At 36.3% G+C, this 8,826-nt stretch overlaps 1 protein-coding gene across 7 annotated transcripts in view; it reads right to left on the bottom strand.

Moving 5' to 3' along the window:
* Positions 1-6,479: 6,479 nt before the first annotated feature.
* Positions 6,480-8,826, bottom strand: part of dpr5 (defective proboscis extension response 5) — a 47,145-nt gene continuing 44,798 nt past the window's right edge. For 5 of the 7 annotated variants that reach the window (XM_067763658.1, XM_067763326.1, XM_067763415.1 and 2 more), the window contains exon 7: positions 6,484-6,981. The gene's annotated coding sequence lies outside the window, so the exon portion shown is untranslated. Of the gene's footprint in view, positions 6,985-8,826 lie in introns of all 7 variants that reach the window. The other 2 variants (XM_067763748.1, XM_067763784.1) reach the window with 2 other exon arrangements.

The following is an 8,826-nucleotide window of genomic DNA, read 5'->3' as shown; positions in this document are numbered from 1 at the left end:
TTTGATTGCGAGATAGCTCTTTGGCCAAACTTTTATTTGAGAAACCGTTCTTTAAATTTGTATTAACTAAAGGTGCGTTTTGTTTAAAAATTGCTACAAACGAAATTTTTTTTCGGAAAGTAGACCAGGGCCTGAACTATTGTAATAAATCGTATTAATATTGCGATTTGCTTAAAATTTTGGTACCCTCTTTGTCTAGCCAAAGATTTGAGACACTTTTCTTTCTGGGACGGGGACTAGGGGCCAACCTATTCAAAAAATCGTATATGTGCGGCGATTTGCTTAGATTTAGAAGGACTTTCTTTTTCGATTAACTAATTAATGAGGAAGCTCTCTTTCCAGCATATCAACCAGGGGCCAACTTATTCCAAAAAGTTTTATTGATAGCGCGATTTATTTGCAACTTATTTTTTAGGCAACCTTCGAAAAAGGAAAATAAGGGATAGGAGTGGGAATCTGAGAGGGGAAGAAGAAATGAAGAGTGAGTAGAAAGTGGACATAAAAAGAAGTAAGGAAGGCGAAGTCGGATGTAACCGTATATTACATACTCAGCTGCCAAATCACAGCTTGCAAAACTTTTAAATAACCTTTTATCTAAAGTGGGCGGTGCTACGCCCATTGTCCAGAATTTTACTAATTTTCTATTTTGCGTCATAAGGTCAACCCACCTACCAAGTTAAATCGCTTTAACCGTCTTTGGTAATGAATTATCGCAATTTTTCGGTTGTTCGAAATTTTCGATATCGAAAAAGTGGGCTTGGTTATAGTCTGATTTCGTTCGTTTAAATAGCGATCTCAGATGAGTGCCCGGGAACTTGCATACCAATTTTATTAAGATACCTCAAAGTTTACTAGGGGATGTTATCGTGTTAACGAACAGACGGAAGGACGGACGGTCGGACGGACGGTCGGACGGACATGGCTAAATTAATTTAGTTTTTTGCTGGGATCATTTTTATATATAGAAGACTATATCTATCTCGATTATTTTATGCCGTTACGGGGTTCCGTTATGCGAACAATATCAGTATACTCTGTGAGCTCTGCTCAGCTGAGTATAAAAACGCCAGATAAAGTAGGAGAAATTTGGAAAGAGAGTGAGCAGTGTGAGCGAAGGGATGGCAGTGGAAGTTGGAGTGAGAGTGGGAATGGGTCTTGCAGTAGGATTGAGGCCGAAAGTGGGAGGAAAATAAATGACATATAGGATGACAAGATTAAAACGGGAAATAGCAGATAAAATAGGAGAAAATGGAATAGAGAAAGAATAGGTAAAGCGAGGCTCACTTTTGAAATGTAGGTAAACCAGTTTCGGGAGAAACAAGTCTGTCGAGTACTATAGTAAAAAATAAAATTAACAATATTGTGACGAATACTAGCAACACTAAGGGGTACTCTCATATCTAAGCCGATACTGAGCAGTGACTTGTATGCACATAACCAATTTAATCATTATGTCTACACATATGTCCACACAAGCAGCGCAAAGCAACGCACAAACACATGCATATATCTGAGATACTCCCAAAAGTAGGCAATACTTTGTGCAAGTATCACTCACATATACACGCGCATATGAGAAGCTATACACGTGCATCTGTAGTTATAATTTTATAACTAGTAACTAAGTAAATTCTGGAAACGCCTAGAAGTATGGAACGAGGAAATCGAAGAGTATAAAAGAACGTAATCTGAGCAATCAGCAATAAGTTTGATTTAAGCACGCTATCTGTCGAGAAGTAGTAGTATTGTGAAGTACTTGAATAAAGGCCATTTTGCATTATTGAATAGTGGAGTTTTTTATTCAACAGTTTAGTGATTCGAACGTTAGTTGAAAGTTGCAAATAAGAGGAATTTCACTAAATTCGTTACAATATATTTAACAACCCTCGTATGTTAGTTCAATTATTGAATTTGTTCATTCCAAATTTTTAAGCCGCACAAATACTTCGCGTTTTATTCTGAAAATATGGAAAATATTTCTTCATATATATATTTGTCTGGTTAAATACTTGGAATTCTTTCTTTCACAGATCCTCTTGAACTCATTCTTTGTAACGTGAGGCAATGATGCTGTGTCGTTGCACTACTCTGTAAGATAATTAACAACAATTTAAGTTGTATTTTTCAGGAAAGTCGAAAAGTCGTGAGACACATTCGTTCAACAAATTGTCTTGACACAAAAGCAGGTTTCGTGATTTTATAAATTTATAAATAAGTAAGTGTGTATATTGATGTGAATATTTTTTTGTGTTGCGTTGCTTTACTTAGCTCATACTTATTGTTTGCTTGCTTGCTTGTTTGTGGCACACGCTTTTCATACGATTGCATCACATATCGCAAGGTCGCCTTTTCATCTTTCCGATGGCATTTCCGCTTTCCACATTTCCTCATTCTTCATGTTCCACAATCAGGGTCAATTAAAATTATGGTTCACAAAATTATTGTTATTACAGTTATTACGGCGACAAATGTCGTCATTGAGTTGCCTATTTTAAGTCAATTATAGGTTCAAAGGCGGCTATCGCGTTATGTAGGCAGCGAAGCAGCTTTTTATATGCGTGAAAGCGTTATATATGTATATCTTTAAACGAATTGTCAATACTAGTATTTTTTGACACTATTAAAGTATACGAGCGAGATATATTAGAACCGAGCACTTTTTTAAGAACTGGTAAATTTATTAGGACCGGGAACCTCGTAAGAATCGGGTACTTTGTGAAAACCTTTTTTAAATCGGGTACTTTTTCAAATCCGGATACTGTTTTGAACCAAGTTTCTTTTTTTTTCAGAATCAGATGACCTTTTTAGCAGAGTACTTTTAAAGCAAAGTGTACTTTTCCAGAACTGTTTCCATAAAATTTTTGGACAAATAGAATTAAATAATTAAACAAAAAATTTTAAGTTAAACCGTTTCATTGAAATAAATTAATCAGCGCCACGTATACTTGTCCCTCCCCGAATTCCAAAGTATTTTGATATCATTTCTATCGGACTGTATGTAATATGCGTTCCAAATATGAGCCACATTTTTTTAATATCTCGATCTTTGCTCCACATAGTGGCGATATTTTTTCATACGTCGCTTTCTATTCAGGTATGTAATTCGTGTTCGAAATATGAGCCTAATCGGAGCACAAATATGATTTTTTCGAATATCTCGATCCTTGCGATACCTAGCGGCGATTTGTTTCATAGGTCGCTTTCTATCTATGTATGTATTATTATCAAATATGAGCCCAATCGCACCACAATCACGATTTTTTGAAATATTTCGATCCGTGCGCCACCTGTCGAAGTTTCTTCCCATTATTGCATTGTCATCGGGTTCTATACCATATTCCAAGTTTGAAGCTTGTAGTTTATCGGGAAGTTGCTTGAATTTCAATTACAAAATTCTGTTCGCTACATAGCTACACAAATCAAGCTATATAAAACCGTTTAAAAACAGCACAAAGGAAGCTGGAAAAAAAGCTTGGCCTAAACCAATGATGTCTCATTACGGGCGATCATCAAGGGTCTTAAATTCATTGAAGTACATATAGCCATACTTAGATAGATTTTCCGCATGCTTAACTGCGAAATATTACATCGCAGTAGGGAATGTACGAGGCCACAAAAAAACGATGGACAGGGGCTTGCTCTGAAGCGGGGTATTGTCACCTCGGTTGGGGACGCTGGTTATCAACCAACCGCTCAGGCGGTTTGATGTGGGATCCATCCAACTTACAGCGTACGCAGATGACGTTGCAGTTGTCATAAGTGGAAATTTCCTTTCAACAATTAGCCGTTTGATGGATTGGGCTGGAGTGCCAAAGCGGAGAAGACAGATATGGTCCGGTTTACTAGAAGGTATAAGGTCCCAAACTAGTCTGGCCCTAATCTAGATGGTGTAACCCTGAAAGAGAAAACTTGTGCAAATATTTAGGAATCTCAACGTGGCTGAGAGAGCGAAGATGTGGAACTTTATGCGTGATAAATCATGGATAAGGCGTGAAGTCTATCGCCTTCTCGCTCTCATTTGACATTTACAGCGATATAAAAGCCCATCCTTTATCATAAAGTCCTTGTTTGATGGGCAGGGGTATATAGGGTATCAATGCTTTTCATAGTGGGAGCCCTGGAAATAATTCCGTGTGCCATTCTGCTTCGGGACCACTTGAACGCAGACCATACGGTCATAGGGATATAGCGTCATGAAATATTGGACAAGTAATGGGGGAGTAGGATCTAAGGTATACTGCGAAGATCCGGAAATAAAAAGTCTTACGCGCTGCCAGATCACTGTAGTGGGTTTCAAGCGGAAGTAGTAGCCGTGACTAAAACAGAAATATTTGAGGAAAATAACTTAAACTGTAGCCGCTTCAATTTTTTTCATTAAGAGCGAAGCAACAATTAAGGACAAAATATTTCAAGTCACACCATCAAAAAATGTACACTACATTTTAAAAAGTAGGGAAATGGAGAGGGATTATAAAATGCCGGGAAAGGGAGAAAATATAATAATATTTGGCCCATGGGCATATGAGGATAGATGGGAATGAAAAGCGGATGAACTTGTTAAAAAGGGCGCATCTCTTTAAGCTTGTAAAGTAGACGTCCCAATCGGATTGGCCATGATTAAAGGAAGGCCACGTGATCAGCCAAGCGGATAATGCATGAACCCAAGCGGTAGTCTGTAAAGTGTCGAATGTCATATATGGGTCTTACAACCGTAAATTTACACAGTTAGATCTATCATTGGAAAGAGAGGACTGTAGACACATGACGGGTATTCTAACTTAACACTGTCTTACTGCGTCACATTTCTTTAAATTAGGCTTAGTCAGTGATAGAAGATGTAGGAAGTGCGAGCTGGAGGAGCTATTATTCAGAACGAGAAACAGCAAGCGGCATAGGTGCTAGAAAGATTCTAGTATTTGCCAAATGACGGAGTTATTTTATAACATTAGTCCTGGTTTTTGATACGGTTTTTCAGTTTGTTCATTATAAAAGCTTTTGGTTACGCTATGGACACATTCATTTTATGTGACACGCTCACGGCCAGTTCAACCTAACTTAAACTGTCATCAGTATCCTGTAACAGAAGTCCGAGGAAACTTCATGTTTCTACTACTACTTCTACTACTTTGACGATGGTTTTTCGCATGGTTTGAGGAACAGTGGTAACAGTGGTCGGCGCGGCAGAGCTCAACAGAGCCAGACTTGTTTCACACATATTATTACCCTACATAGTTCAGTCATAAGCGAGACAGCAAAGACTAAACACTGCGCAAGGCTGTTGCGCAAATGTTAAGATTCCCTTTTAGAAATATGATGATGGGGAAACTCAGCTGTTAAGATGGTCTTTGAACAACTAACTAATCGTCCAAGTTGGTTTAGGTTTGCGTTTTTACGTTTTTGGTTTTGTTACAGGTAATAACTTTTCAAATCGATGTAAGCTGTATCAAATCTTTTCTGGGCTCACTTTTTTTGTAAGCCATAAAAAATCTGAAAATTAATCTTCTGCTCTGCTAAAATAGTAAGTTAGCGAAATAAGGAATGTATATTTGTGTTTTCTCTTTTTTTTTTTTAGTTAGCCACATATTTTTCAACAATTTGTACTTCCCTGGTTATGGAACCGGTACTAGCGTCGGAGATATGATTTTTTAAACAAGTCATCGCCACTATTTTTGCGCTATTTGTAGTGTAAAATCGCTTTAGAAACCGAGTTTCATGTGCATTTATATATAAAGTATCGGTTACACTTCGAAGCAGGTACAATTTAATGAATAAATGGACTTGGAAATATTTCAGTATTCCTAAATTAAACATCAAATTTTCCAAACATTTTTATATAACTGCATGTTGCAATTTAATTTTAATTTTCTACTGGTATGCTCATGCTCTCGCTCTCACTAACACACTTACATTTTAATTTTTGCCGACCACTGACCTATACGCGTTTCATCAATGTTGCTGAGTACCAACTTACTCTGCAAAAAATTGTGCGATTAATACCTAAAGAGATTGAACTCCGATTGATCTCTTTTGTCTACATTTGGGCATAATTTATTCCCTTTAGTCCTTTTCGGGTACAGTTACGATCAGTCGGTTTGAAATCTGTGTAGCCCGGCAAACCCTTTGATTGTGTTTGTGCCATTAAAAAAGCCACTGGTCCTATTTGAGTCCTTATTGAATCGAAAATGGACTAGTGTTCATATGTTGCCATATGGGTACAAAGGGAATTGGTCCTTTCGATCCCTTTCGGGTAGAAATGGGTACAATTAGTCTCTTCATAGGACATGCTCAAACAACAGGAAACATTTCTACTTATACAAAGAGGTCAAAACTGACATTGATCGTTTGCGGTGCGCATTTATGCTAGAACGGTCGAAGTAGCTCCCACCCATCAAACAATATATCTCTTTACTTACCATATCCTTAATTAATAATTTTTTTTTTTTTATTTGTAATGTACACATTTTTTTATTTTCTCATCTTTATATTCTAATAATTTTGATTTATTATAGTTTTCGCTTACTTCACTTAATTATGCATCTAATTAAAATCTATAATTTATTTGCTAGATATCATTTAAGTACAAAAATACTTACAAATTATTTATAATATAAATTACAAGTAATTACTTACACATACATGTAAAATATAAATACATAATTACCAACAAAAGTGAAGGCCAAACAAAAACTAACTTACATACATTTTTTCTAAATAAAATGAAAAAAACGAAAAAATATTTGCAAAGTAATAATTAGAAATTGTTTAATATCAGCTATCAGAAATTCTAAAAGTTATCAAGTCTCTTGTGCATGCAAATTTACAAATACAAATATTGAGTAGCAGCGGCAAAATTATTTGGTGATCAGCGCTGACATAAATGCTCTTTCAGTATGTTTGTTGTTATTGTACATGTTGTTGTTGTTGCTGCTTATTGTAAACGATTCAATTGCAAACTTGAAGTTGGCCTGATTTCTGAAGTGGCTGCTTGTAAGATTAAGTGGGATTTAAGTATTTATATTATAATCAAAATCATAGGTGAATTTTCAGCAAAAGAGTTAAAGGTAAAGCAAACTAGAAAAAACAAAAATTATCTAATAAATATCATTTTTGAAAAGAAAACACATTTTAGACACATTTTGGTTTTACTTGTATACATTTCTATCTTTCTGTCTGCACCTCTGCATTCCTCCAATCTTTTTAAAAGCACTATCTCCTTAAACTTCTCCCTCAGATTTCATTTAATTGTTAATCAATAAAAGCAAATAAGTTTAACATGGATAGCAACCTATATCCAAAACAAAAGGTGGCTTTCTCAGTGAGACAGGTTAGGTTAGATTGAGCTGGCCTACAAGTAAAGACTTCACATAGACTGCATGTGTCCATTGTGTTACCAGAATTTGTTTTTCGACCAAACGGAAGAACCCCAACGACACCTAATTACGTTATAGAATAACTCCGGCCTCTGTCAATTTTGCCACACCATATAGCTATATCTTTGACCTGGCGAGCGCAGTATGTGAACGCAGGACATGCTCAACCATTTTTTCCTGCAGCTCGCACTTACTTCATTTGCTGTTTCCAACGAGGCCTAACTTATAAGCATGTGGTGCCAGAAGACAGTGTCTAGTTAGTAAGCCCATTGTGAGCCTTAAGTCTTCTCTTTTCAGAGATATTAGCCAGTTTGTGAGTACAATACGTAGGATTTTCACATGATCTTACAAATTTTACAGTCCCGCGCTTCTGTCCACGCCTCTTCATATGCAACTCCTGTCTACCTTTAATTTTTTCCAAATGAATTGAGACGTCTACCGTCAAATCAGCGAGTTCTACATCCTCGTTTGCTAGCTCATCGACTTTTTCCTTACCTTCAATCCTTTTATGACAGGATACTCAGTATAGATAAATAGTTCGGCCTAAATGAAGTTATCTCAATGTTTCTTCGCTTTTCAGGACATTTCATGTTAAAGTACCGTGTGAGATGATTGCGCGAATCTCCACCTGACTACGAATATAAACATTGGCGGGGCACGCTTCCTCCAAAGTTCCTGCTTCCTTCTTCACGGCTATAATTTCTGCCTGAAATATGGTGCAGTAATCTAGCAGCCTGTAGGAGAACCATCGGTACACACCTGTTCAGTTAGATATGGTTAATTTAAAATTGTTTCGGTCTTTCTTAATCACCAATTTTTCTTTACAAATGTTTTCTCACTATTACTGAGATTATATAGTGCGATTTTTCCCAAGATTTTTTTATACTATTTGGTTTCGGGAGTGGTTAATCTCTCTTCTTATTTGGGGTCATGCAGGTTCCATTTCGGGAACCTATTTCGGATAATTTCCGAATAGTTTGGGGATAGTTTTCGAGACCTTTTTGTAGTAACGAAGGGTCTATTTTGCGGTCATTTCGTGTTCATTTTGAATTTTTTCGTTACCATTTTGGATACTTTTTCGAGAACACCTTGAAAATGTGAAACATTTACAGATTGTTTGCACGGCTATTTAGAATCATTTTGGCAGGGTTCCGAAGAGTTAACTTATGGACACGAAAAGTTGTCGAGCAGTTCTTATTATTATTGGACCGCCATCAGCATGTTATTGGTTTGTTAGCAAAAAGTTGTAATTAGAATATCGATTTTTTATCAGATTGATGCAAAAATTTTTTTCGATAAAAAATTTGTATTTGTTGTAGTACAAATCGTATTTTTTTCGATAACAAATGAATATTTTTCGACAAAAAATCGATATATTTTCGTTAAAAAAGCTAAAGTTTTCGATAACAATTCTATGTTTTTCGATAAAAACGATAACTTTTTGATCAGGAAGCGA

The sequence above is a fragment of the Eurosta solidaginis genome, chromosome 1 (genome assembly GCF_040869045.1).
Source record: "Eurosta solidaginis isolate ZX-2024a chromosome 1, ASM4086904v1, whole genome shotgun sequence".
In the NCBI taxonomy this organism is placed as follows: Eukaryota; Metazoa; Arthropoda; class Insecta; order Diptera; family Tephritidae; genus Eurosta; species Eurosta solidaginis.
This window is presented reverse-complemented; position numbering and strand designations above follow the sequence as displayed.